Here is a 13,564-nt window from a genome sequence, read left to right on the forward strand (position 1 = left end):
TTCTTTTTCAGTACAGTATTCAATAAATTACATGAGATACTCAGCACCGTATTATAAAATAGGCTTTGTGTTAGATAATCTTGCCCAACTGTAGGCTAATATAAGTGTTCTGAGCACGTTCAAGGTAAGCTAGGCTAAGCTATGATGTCCGGAGTTTAGGTGTATTAAATGCACTTTTGACTTAAGATATTTTCAACTTATGATGGGTTTATTGGGACGTAACCCCACTGGAAGTCAAGGAATATTTGTAATTAGAGGCAAATTTATGGATTTAAATTATATTTGTTAGGAAAGAAGAAATGTTGAGAATCAATGGTCAAACTTGTAACTCAAAGAACTAGAAAAAGTAGCAAGATAAAAAAAAGAAAGTAAAGGTAGCAAATAATAAACTATGAGCAGAAAAAACAAAATTGACCAACTTTCACAAGAAAAAAACCAAATATATAAAGAACCCCTTACCTGTTAAAGTAACTGAACCCATAATTGAAGGATTATTAAGTTTCTCCCATAAGTGAAACTCTATGCTTAGATGGCCCACTAGTGAACTTTCTGAAAATTAAAAAAAAATTATTAAAAACCCTACACAAATTCTTCTATAGACAGAAAAGGAGCCATAAATTGCAACTTATCTAATGAACTATTATAATCTTGATACCAAAATCTGACCTAAACATTTTAATGAAAGAAAAAGTTGAATGCCAGTATCACTCAGGATCCTGGACAGAATGAAGAGTAATCTCTGCTGTCTGGCTATGTCACAAGATTTCATTCTCCATAGGACCACTTGGAAAGAGGTTCTGGGTGCTAAGTAACTACTTCTTCGAGGAGGGAAAACAAAGATGCCCCGATCCCAGAGCCCCAGCTGCAGGGTTTGCGTACAGGCTGCAGGTGTCTGGGGAACACTGTGTCTCCACAGCACAGAGGTAAGTGGCTGAGTCTTCAGGTTCAGGGGCTGCGATGTGCAGAGAACTTCCCTTCTTTAACAAGGTGGCTTTTAGTCTTTCTTTCTGCTTTTCATCCCCAACTGAGTAAAGAATGAAGAGAAGTTCGGGTCCCGTCCCAGGATCCTGTCTATACCACAGTAGCCCTCTAAAATTGCTGACCGTGTAGCTGCAGTTGAGGGTTAGACTGCCTCCCTCCTGGATTTTCAGGGTCTGAGGGCTCTGATCCACCTGGTCTTCTCCCCTCAACCCTGTTCAGGAAAACAAAATCAGAAATGATACAAAGCTTTCAGTTCAGCAGTTTTGAAAAATTCCAACAAGAAACCTGGGATGAGCTGAGACTAAACCCCTCTCTCTCTTCTCTCCAGCTTTGGATAAATGTGCCCTTATGGTTCTCATCTCTTAACCTCCAACTTACATCCAAGCTGAAGCCACAAGACTATGAATGCACATTGCAGCATCTTCTCCATCCTGATATCACACTCTTGATACAGTTTTAATGATTCCAAGTCTTCTCCCCCGAGGAGATGCTCCTGTGTCTTAGTGCTCCTTCTCTAATGCAGGAGATAGCCTTTCTGTTGGTGGCTCAGCCAATCAAGAGCAAATCCTCTAGTAGCTGTCATGCTTTTGACGGTGAAGGCGCTGGAGGAATGAGAGAAATGGAACCACTGCCACCTGGTGGTCACAGACACAAACATCTCACAGAACACGCTCCATGCCCCCTACAAAGACAAAAATTCAGGGAAGGACATTTTTTATATTGGTGGGCACAGTGCATATGAGGTTTAAAGCAGTAATCAGAAAAGCCTTCTCTGACTGCAATTTGAATCGTTTCACTGTTCCTCGTTTGGCCTTTAAAGCTAAACTGCTACCAGAGGTTATAAAAGTTGAACCCAAGCATAAGTGTAATGGATTGTGTTTCCCTTTAGAGTACACAAGAATCTCAGCAGGTGAGACCTTAAAAGGACTAGGGTGCTGAAAAAAGTGGGGGGGATAGAATAGCTGTGGATATGTCTGGAGACCTCTTTGACAGAGAATTGGGAACATAAGTTAAGAAATCCATTGCTTCAAATAATTTTATGCCTGTCTACAGGCACCAAGTGTAACTAAAACTCAGGGTCACGAACTTGATAGATCTTAGGAGGACAGGAGGGAAGAGCATGGCAGAGGGAAAGAAAAGCTCTCCATTCTAGACCCTGGAGAGATCAGAACATCACAGGGCGGAGTGGGGAACAGGAAGATACGTATAGCAAAACTAGTATTGTTTAATTTGCTTGGTTCTAGGACACTCCATTGGGTTTTGTCATTGAACATGTGTTGATGTTGCAGAGTTGACCACCATTTATATAAGCTCTCTTCAGACTTGTCCGAAGAGCGCACTCTACCCCCATTAGCTACAACCCAGAAAAAGAACATCAACTCTCAGACGCACTGCTTTGATGTCACTTCCTCCCTCACCCACTGAGGGACTAGAAAAGAATAAGCTGCACAGAATTTATTGCACTAACAGTGTAGGTAAGGGGTTTGTTGTTCTTTGACTTTTTCTTTGAAAATCTGATAATCTCTCAGTGATCTAAAAGTCATTAAACTAACTTGTATCCATTTTCTCATCCTTTGATTTGATTTATTCTAGTCACACTTAGCAAACTCTGACTCTTACAAATTATATTTAAAAGGCTGTTTTTCTCTGTTTCTGAATGTGTATCTCAGAAAGAACGTGAAAAAGATAACTGCAAGATTAATGCAGGAGCTCTTTGTAGGATAGATTTTAAAAGAACCCAGAAGCTGAATGTGTGATGTGTAATGAAACCAAGGAGATGATTTACAGTTGTGATTTTTATGAAATTTGTTTGTAATTTAAAAAAAAATTTTTAATTTGAAATAACTATAGATTCATGGAAGTTTCCAACAATGTACAGGGAGGCTCTGTGTACTCTTCACCCTGTGTCCTCCAGGGGTCTCTAAACCAGGAAATTAACATTGGTACAACCCACAGGGCTTATTAGATTTCCACAGTTTACATGCAGCCATTTGTGTGTGCGTGTAGTTCTATGCAATTTTACACATGTACAGATTCATGCATTCATGTATATCACATGTATAGGTTCACTGCCACAGTCAAGATGCACAACTGTTTCATAACCACAAGGCTTCTTCATGACACCCCTTCCGTAGCCATTAACCCCTGACAATCACTAACCTGTTCTTCATCCCTACGATTTTGTTATTTTAATAATGTTATATAAATGGAATTATATAGAAGTAAGCATTGAGATTTTTTTCACTCAGAATGAGCAGTAAAAACATGAGATTTGTCCAGGTAATAGTGTGCATCCAACCTGTTTGTTTCTTTTTATTTCTGAGTAGTATTCCATGGTAGGGATGTGCCACAGTTTGCTTAACAAGTCACCTACTAAGGGACATCAGGTTTCAATATTTTGGCTGCTATGAATAAAGCTGTTATGAATATTCAGGTACAGATTTTTATGTTAATAAAATCTGTTATTTATCTAGGATAAGTGTCCAAGTATGCATTGCATGTTTAGTTTTATAAGAAATTGCCAAGCTATTTTCCAGAGTGCCTGTATCATTCTGTATCCCCATCAGCAATTTATGAGTGATCCAGTTTTCCCCACATGTTTGCCAGAATTTGGTGTTGTCACTATTTTTTATTTTAGCCCCACTGATAGTTGTATAGTGATATTTCATTGTGGTTTTAATTTGCATTTCTCTGATGGCTAATGATGTTGAACATCTTTTCATGTGCTGATTTGCAATCTGTATATCCTCTTTGGTGAAATGTCAATCTGAGTCTTTCACCCGTTTTTCTAATTGGTTGTTCATTCTCTATACCGTTTAGCTTTTAGAGTTCTTTATATATTCTAGATACAAGTACTATGTCAGATACATGGTTTGTAAATATTTACCCCCAGTCTGTAGCTTATCTTTTCATATTCTTAACAGGGTCTTTTGTAGACAAAAAGTTTTTAAATTTGATTCAGTTAGGGGTGTGTGTGTGTGTGTGTGTGTGTGTGTGTGTGTGTGTATCATGCTTTTGGTGTCAAATCTAAGATTTACTCAGCCCCAGGCCTGAAGATTTTCTCTTACTTTTTTTCAAATTTCATAGTTTATATTTTACATTTAAGTCCATGATCCATTTTGAGTTGATCTTTATAATGTATATTTTTAAGAAGATCTTTTTTAGAAAAGAGGAAGCTGTCATCATCTTTGTCTTAAGCTTTACCTATTTGCTGTTATCAAGTAACTAGTTCAAAGCAACATAACCAAAATGTAGCTTGAGCACTTCTCATAGAAGACTGAAAAAACTTTTATGCTTTGAGCCTCTGAGTTTCCCTTTTTGTACTTACTGTGATTTCTCTAAATTAAAAGTAAAGTTAAAACTATAGTACAAACCCAAACCCTTCTCAACATGACAGCCTCTGAAATCATCTATCATGTATTACAGGGCAATGTTTTCTAGTATAGATTTGGAAAATGGTTACATCTATCTTATGATCAAGGATAACTGTAATCTTTCCTAAAATTCACATTCTTTTAAACTTTAAAATTCTCTGAGAAAAACAATGCCTATTAATCTTTAAGTCATCAAAGTAAACTAAAGTGAGAGTCTCTTCCTTGTCTATAACTTCTTTCCTATAATTGAGCATGTGTTTCTTGAAAAAGAGAATATTCTGTACAAATTGTCACAAGAAAGAGAATTCCCTCTTTCTGTTATTATTTTTTGCTAAAATTACATGCTTCCATCTACCTTTTTTCACAGTCACCATTCCAAGGTCAAATAGCTCATTTCCCCAAGGACGTAGTGATTCTTCTTTCTACTGTGCCAGGGGCAGAGTCCTGATTTTGCTCTCATAGGAGAATTTTTTAAATACCAATATTACAATTGAGCATAATACTTCCTAAAAGTTTTCTTAAGGGTTGAGAATCCAGGAACTTAAAAGGATTCTTGATTGAAATAATTCAGCCCTTGGAACCAGAATCAGGAAATTAGAAAAACAGATAGGACATTTTTCTTGTCTCAGGCTAGGACTCCCAATGGTAGGAATATCTACCCCAAAACTAGGTCACTAGACTTGAAATTAAAAATATACAAAGAAGCAGAACAAGTGATGGCAATGGTAAAGATAAAAAGAAACAGATAGTTTAACACCATCCAATTATACTCATGGGCAACATCTAGGGTATAGAGAACACCTATTATACAAAGGTCATTTCCTTTGAGCCTTAGGAATTAGGATGGAAAGGAAAAGTATTGGGACTCAAAGAGAACTAAGTTAACTGTGATTTTCTTTCGGCCTGGACCACTCCCCCACTCCCCACCCACTACCACCCTTAGCTTTATAGGACTCATATCTCTAGCCACAGGAAATAAATATTTGAGGCTGGAATTCTAAGATAAAAACTCTAGAGAAGAAAGCAGAAAAGACATAATACAGGAGTACGTCATCACCAGGTGAAACTGGAAGAATCACCGATAAGAGGGACTTCCAAGTCCACAAGCAAATGAATTAGATATACATCTTCCTATAGACTCACTCAGGTGATGAAGATGGCTCTGTCTATGCCAACAAGAGGGAGACCATCTAATTGCAAACCTGAAAATAGTACCATATGACAAAAATCTGTACAAACAGAAAGGGGATTTATGGTATGTGGAAATAGAAGTATTCTTATGGTGATGAGAATTGGACGAATACAAGAACTAATTGATCCACAATTATCTAACAGCATCCAAAGGGTAGAAGCTCTGTATCTGTTGATATTATCAATTAATTCATTCTTCAGTTAACCAGTATTTAATGTGCAAACACTATGTGCCATATACTGTGTAATGTACAATACATACATGTTTCCTGACTGTATGGAGCTCACAGTTATAGGCATAACAGGAATTTTAAAACTCTATACATAAGTATAGATATAGATGTAGATTATAAAAACACGTTAATTGCAACATTTCCTTTTGTCTTGGACTTGGAAGAGAGCCTTCAGTACATGAGAACCCAGGGAGAGAGTCCACAATACATGCTTGGGTACACTTCCAAACCATATATGAAGTGCATTTGTTCAACTGTCCTTAGCCTATTATGCAGAGTAATGATATATGAGAAAACTGATAATTCACTGAAGAGTTAGAGCAAACAGAAGTGAAGCTGTGATGGTGTGTCTTCCTCAATCTTCCTCAAGCCAAGTTAGAGGAGATTCAGAAGATTGGCTCAGAGAGTTTGAAATGAATCCCCTGGAGTTTGGAGGATTTAGAAGGTCACACGAGGTTGCAATGACAATTTCTCTCACTTTACTATACTTATGGCCAGAATGCTGATTACTCTGTTATTTTTATCTCTGTGTATATGTGACAGAAAGGTGGCTCATACTTTTTTTTTTTTTAATTTATTTATTTATGGCTGTGTTGGGTCTTCGTTTCTGTGCGAGGGCTTTCTCTAGTTGTGGCAAGCGGAGGCCACTCTTCATCGCGGTGTGCGGGCCTCTCACTGTCGCGGCCTCTCGTTGCGGAGCACAGGCTCCAGACGCGCAGGCTCAGTAGTTGTGGCTCACGGGCCTAGTTGCTCCGCGGCATGTGGGATCTTCCCAGACCAGGGCTCGAACCCGTGTCCCCTGCATTGGCAGGCGGACTCCCAACCACTGCGCCACCAGGGAAGCCCATGGCTCATACTTTTTAAACTGAGTGAAAAGCTAGAGGAAGTAGATGATGAGGTATGATACAGAGGCATGTAGACATGAGTAAAATGTCAGAGAGAGAGAGAATAACACAAAGAGAGGACATAGTCTAGCGCTAAACCTTGCGGACGCGCAATAGTTAATGACTGGAAGGGAGATGAAAGTGCGTGCAAGAGTGAAAGAGGAAACAGCCCAAGAAGTAGGTACGAACCTCAGAGAGTGTTTTGTCAGAGAAGAAGCTGTTTCTCTAAGAAAGAGAGAAACACTCTCTAAGGAAGAGAGGATTTGAAGCAAGAGTAAATGGTCACGGGCTACCCTGGTGGCGCAGTGGTTGAGAATCTGCCTGCCAATGCAGAGGACACGGGTTCGAGCCCTGGTCTGGGAAGATCCCACATGCCGCGGAGCGACTAGGCCGGTGAGCCACAATTACTAAGCCTGCGCGTCTGGAGCCTGTGCTCCGCAACAAGAGAGGCCGCGATAGTGAGAGGCCCGCGCACCGCGATGAAGAGGGGCCCCCGCTTGCCGCAACTGGAGAAAGCCCTCGCACAGAAACGAAGACCCAACACAGCCAAAAATAAAAATAATAAATAAAAAAATTTTTTTAAAAAGAGTAAATGGTCACAACTCATGTGTCAAAATTTTCTGAGAGGTCAGCAATGATGAGGTTTGGAAATTTCGGTTGATTTACAACACAGAGGTTATTAGTACTCTTTGAGGGCTTAGCTAGTGGAGGAATTAAAGCCAGATATATGTATACCCTTTAATCCAGAAATTCTAATATATATGACCAATAGCAGTGTGTAAATATGTTCACCAAAGAACGTGTATAAGAATAGTCACAATAACACTATTGATAACAGCCAAAGGCTGGACAAATCCAAAGAACCATTTAAGCAGATAGCTCAATAAATTCTGGTATGTTCCTACAGCAATGAGAATAAACAAACTAAACTGTATACAACATGGATGACTCTTAGAAATATGATTTTAAGAGAAGAATCCAGATAGAAAAAATCCAAACTATATTATTCTAGTTGTATAATGTTCAAGAATGGGCAAAACCAATCTATCTATGGGACTGTGGTTTCCTTGGAAGGATGGTAGTGACCAGAAGGGGATATAATGGGGCTTCTGAAGAGCAAAACTACAAGCAAGAAAGAGCAGCAGACCCAGCTTCAGTCTCTGGGAGCTCATGAATTGTTCAAATGAAGCTTCACAAAGTCCCTTTTTTAACACCAGGACAGATTTGGGGTTCAGTATGACAAGCATCAACTATAGCAACACAGGTTGCAACAGGGAAGTCATTGAGGTTTGGGGTCTTTCAGGTTTTGCTAATCACGTACCAGAGATCCAACATTAGTTGACTGCCATTTTCCAATCAGATATATCCCATGTTCATAAATTCTAGTTTATTTGCAATGAATAATCTAGAAATACCCTGGATGTCCTGCTAAGGTCATTCTGGATAAGAACTTAGTACAGAACAACTCCTAAAAACTCCTCTTTACCTTTCAAGTACAAATGGCGATTACTGTGTCCACAAAGAGGTCAGCTCAGGAAACCCCAAAGGCCTCAGGTGACCTCAGAGGAAGCAGAAAACAAGTTACAGGCACACTGTTAATGCATTCCTTCCCAGATGGCATTTATTTATTCATTGGCAAAATAATCTGATGGAGATACTAGAAAAATTAGAGTTATGTGACAATCAAGAAAATTTTAAAAGGCGATTATGGTTACATAGCTCATTGATTAAGGAAACGGGATATGATTTGGGGGATGTTAGGGATCAAGTAGAGGCTAGTAACCATGATTTTACAACGGCTCCAGTTTGAGCTGGTATGCATCTTATCCAAAACATTTTAGAAGATTTCTCAGACTTTAAAAGTACAAATAGATTGAAATAATTGTTAAACAAGATAGGTCATTGATTATTTTAGGTCTGGTGTTTTTTAAAATTTTTGCTAAATTTTGGGAATCCTCCTTTGAGTATCTCTCACCAATACTGCTTCCTGCACCAGATTCTAAGATACATTTTTCCTGCTTCAAATCTTTGATTTATTCCCTTGTAAACTACTTACATCTATTTTCCTCATTAAAAGTTTTCTCTGAAAGACTTTACTTACTTCCAATATGTTTTATGAAATTTAACTGTTTAGTTAATTACTTCATGACTTGGCTACATAAGTCTATCGTGTTCTCTCTCTCTCTCTCTCCCTCCCTCTCCCCGACACACACACACACACGCACACACACACACGCACACGCACACACACACTTATGCTTTCTTTTCTGGAAAGTTGTTCTGTATTGGGATCATTGTTTTTTCTATAGTAGGGATAGAAAATCCTTACACAAGGTGAAATGTGCTGTGTTCTGTCTCAAATTCAGGTCTAAATGCCTGCCCTGTGCCTGACAGGGCACGTGCACAAGTACTGAAGTGTGAGATGCTTCTGCACCAGAACAGGAAATGTAACTTGCTGCCATCAGTTTGCCTGTGGCATGTCATGGCTTATTGACTCGGTTGGTGAGCCTAACCTGCCTATTTAGACTTATTGTAATTAAGTTGACAACAATTATACCAGTGCTGCAGCCATTTGCCATATTCAGCCAATGCATCTAGGATAGACATAAGTTTTATGACCAATACAATTTGTGATGATTATGGTGCTTCTGAGAGCAAACAGTCATCCATGTTTTTGTATGGCTTTTTTGTTTTGTTTTTTTTTTTTTGTCCTGCAGCCAAAATCTACAGTGAAATAAGCTCACACATTCTTCTTCCAGACAGGAAGATCAAACTATTTACTCTCAGTCATCATAACTTTTCTTCCTTCACTCCAACGCATTGGTTCCTGGGGAAATTTACACTGGATAAAGTTCCTTGTCTGCTTACTGCTATCACAGCAAGTTTCCTGGCGGACAAAATTTGTCCAGCTGTACGTGTCTAATGCCAATCAATAATCAGTCTGCGCTAGAAAAACCTTGCTTTCAAGTATCCCATCCTATAGTCAAAATGAATGCAAAATCACCAGACCAGGCATTCCTAGTTCCTTATATCAAAAATGTAGCCATTCAAAAATCACAAATGCCTTTTCATCCCACTACTGCAGCAGCTCTGGCTCATTGCACTCAGAGCAACACCTCAACGGCGTTACCTCTCAGCCATGTGGAAGTTTGTGTATGATTTGCTTGGCATCCCTGTGCTGATGTATGATTGTGATTCAGCTGATGCAGCTTTTAGTCATCTATTCCTTTTCCCTTCCCTAAATGAATATATTAATATCGTGACATCTAACATCCATCTTACATTAAGAGAAAATAGATTTTTTTGAAAGTCAGTCTAGAGAAGGGAGGAGTCTTTCTGGCTGAACAGGGGCACTTCTGGGGATCAGAGAGCTTGGGTCTTCTTTAAGACTGACATCCACCCTATTCTCCCTGTAGAACAAGTCCCAACCTCCTGGGTTTCTAGGAATTAGATCTGAGCTTGATTTATTTTCCTAAAAAGCTCTAAATAAACTAAACACTGCTCAAGAAGAGAATATACCTCTTCCCCCCAAGGCTGCTCACTTCAGCCCTCCTGCTCCCCTTGGGTTTGTGTTCAGCTCCCCCTGCAGCCCCTCTCACCGTGTCACTCAGAGCACAGTAGTACACAGCCGAGTCTGATGTTTGCACTGAGGGTTTCTGCAGGTGGAAGGAGCTGTCACTCGTAACAAGAGTGGCCTGAAAACCTTGATGCTCTGCCCTCTGGTTTGCCTTCGAGCCCTTCAGGAGGAGTTGAGGAGCTTTGTTGAGATACTGGACATACCAGAAAAGATAAGGAGCTGAATCAGAGGTCTGGTAAGTGCAGTGCAGGGTCCTAGGCGCCCCCTCTGTGACAGTCACTGGGCCTTCTGTCTGGGTCACTGAGTCTCCATTGGTCCCTCCTACAAGAGAATCACTTTTTAATGTTAGAAATGGACAGAAGGAGAGTTTTCAGCAGGAGAAGAAAACTAAAAGTTACCTATAATTATAGGAAAATGAAAAATCACGAACATTTAGGATAAAATGTTACTTACTGAATATTAAGAAGATCACAAGAACAGAGTGAGTGGCAGAAAACATGTTGGCAACGGTCCTTGCTCCCTAGAATACACCAAATCTAATAGGGCTAGTTTGCAGCTGAATATTATAGAAACTCCTCACTTAGAAACTGAGAGCCCCTTTCTGCACAGCAACAGTAATCTGTCTTGTGGCTACAAAGTAAACAAGTCAAACGAGCACCTGAATAAAAAGAGGAACCACATTTGTAGGAAACCCCGCCCTCTGGTGGTCATCCTGAAAATTGCACCACAGCTATATCTGACCTCTTTCTCCTGATATAATATTAATAGCTTGAGGCATAGATAAAGGAGAATGGGACAGGACTCAGAAGAGAGCTCTAAACACGAACATGCTAAGGGAAATAATCAGTTGTTGCTTCCATCATTTTCTGCATGGTACAAGTATCTCTAGCTACCCAAATAATCCCAGGCAGAATTTTTAACTGGAATAGTCAGAGGTCTCTTCCTTGCATATGTCTCCATGATTCCCATGGGTAAGAGAGGGATTCATCTGCCTAGAAAGTGCTCCCTAATCTCCCCAAATCCTTTGCCTGAATTACTATTCATCCCCAAGACTCATTCAGCATGCCACAGAGGAAACATTACCTAAGGCAGGTCTCAAATAATGTGCGGTTGGATGAAAAGGTTTTTATCCCTATCCATCATGAAATGACATATTTGTAAAATACAATAAAAACAAATTACTGTGACTTCTTCACTGATAAAGGTAAAGTTGACCTTCCTTCCAACTGGAAAACTGGACAAACTATATGAAACAACTTTTGGACATTGGACTACAGGTAGCACAGAGATAAGGAAAACAGGTGAGGTGAACCCAAACATTGCCCAGCTTACTTCATGGAGGCAGCTTCTCGGCACCAGTGCAGGAGGGATTTACCAAAAATAGCCCAGCTGTCTCACTGTGAGATTGAGATGGAATAGGAGATTGTGGATCTTGAAGCACCTAGAATTTGTAGACCAGTGGACCAGAGAGGAGGGATGTGTACAAAAAGAGAGAGAGAGATAACGGCAGGGGGGGTCACTGTGAATCCTGGGCGGAGTACTAATCTGCAACAAAAGAGAGAAAACTCATCGAGTTTGGTAAACCACCCTGAAAGGGTCTCCTTTGGGCCCATGAACCATACTTAGATAACAGCAGCCTTACACCTTTAGCCTTATGAGGGATAGGTGACCTTACTTAAGTGTCTTGGTTCTTGAAACATCTTCTTTTATTTTATTTTTTATACAGCAGGTTCTTATTAGTTATCTATTTTATGCATATTAGTGTATATATGTCAATCCCAATCTCCCAATTCATCCCACCACCACCCCCTCCCACCCCGCCTTCCCCCCTTGGTGTCCATATATTTGTTCTCTACATCGTGTCTCTATTCCTGCCTTGGAAACCGGTTCATCTGTACCATTTTTCTAGATCCCACATATATGCGTTAATATATGATATTTGTTTTTCTCTTTCTGACTTACTTCACTCTGTATGACAGTCTCTAGGTCCATACACGTCTCTACAAATGACCCAATTTCGTTCCTCTTTATGGATGAGTAATATTCCATTGTATATATGTACCACAACTTCTTTATCCATTTGTCTGTCAGTGGGCATTTAGGTTGCTTCCATGACCTGGCTTTTGTAAACAGTGCTGCAATGAACATTGGGGTGCATGTGTATTTTTGAATTATGGTTTTCTCAGGGTATATGCCCAGTAGTGGGATTGCTGGGTCGTATGGTAGTTCTACTTTTAGGTTTTAAGGAACCTCCATACTGTTCTCCATGGTGGCTGTATCAATTTACATTCCCACCAACAGTGCAAGAGGGTTCCCTTTTCTCCACACCCTGTCCAGAATTTGTTGTTGTAGATTTTCTGATAATGCCCATTCTAACCAGTGTGAGGTGATACCTCATTGTAGTTTTGATTTGCATTTCTCTAATAATTAGTGACGTTGAGGAGCTTTTCATGTGCCTCTTGGCCATCTGCATGTCTTCTTTTTAGAAATGACTATTTAGGTCTTCTGCCCATTTTTGATTGGGTTGTTTGTTTTTTTAATATTGAGCTACATGAGCTGTTTATATATTTTTTAGATTACAATCTAACAGACAATCCTTTGTCCGTTGATTCGTTTGCAAATATTTTCTCCCATTCTGAGGGTTGTTTTTCCATCTTGTTTATAGTTTCCTTTGCTGTGTAAAAGCTTTTAAGTTTCATTAGGTCCCATTTGTTTATTTTTGTTTTTATTTCCATTACTCTAGGAGGTGAGTCAAAAAAGATCTTGCTGTTGTTTATGTCAAAGAGTGTTCTTCCTATGTTTTCCTCTAAGAGTTTTATATTGTCTGGTCTTACATTAAGGTCTTTAATCCATTTTGAGTCCATTTTTGTGTATGTTGTTAGGGAGTGTTCTAATTTCATTCTTTTACATGTAGCTGTCCAGTTTTCCCAGCACCACTTATTGAAGAGACTGTCTTTTCTCCAGTGTATATCCTTGCGTCCTTTGTCATAGATTAGTTGACCATAGGTGCATGGGTTTATCTCTGGGCTTTCTATCCTGTTCCATTGATCTATATTTCTGTTTTTGTGCCACTACCATACTGTCTTGATTACTGTAGCTTTGTAGTATAGTCTGAGGTAAGGAAGCCTGATTCCTCCAGCACCATTTTTCTTTCTCAAGATTGCTTTGGCTATTCAGGGTCTTTTGTGTTTCTATACAAATTGTGAAATTCTTTGTTCCAGTTCTGTGAAAAATGCCATTGGTAGTTTGATAGGGATTACATTGAATCTGTAGATTCAGTGCAATCCCTATCAAGCTTTGGGTAGTATAGTCATTTTCACAATA

General features: G+C 39.5%; 1 long non-coding RNA gene across 1 annotated transcript; it reads left to right on the top strand.

Annotated features, from left to right (window-relative positions):
* Positions 1-11,425, top strand: LOC309656305. Its single transcript, XR_014261282.1, has 2 exons — positions 1-2,456; positions 9,030-11,425. It is a non-coding gene; the product is annotated as an uncharacterized lncRNA (long non-coding RNA).
* Positions 11,426-13,564: the final 2,139 nt, after the last annotated feature.

This window comes from Balaenoptera physalus (genome assembly GCF_965194825.1).
Source record: "Balaenoptera physalus genome assembly, chromosome: 2".
NCBI lineage: Eukaryota > Metazoa > Chordata > Mammalia > Artiodactyla > Balaenopteridae > Balaenoptera > Balaenoptera physalus.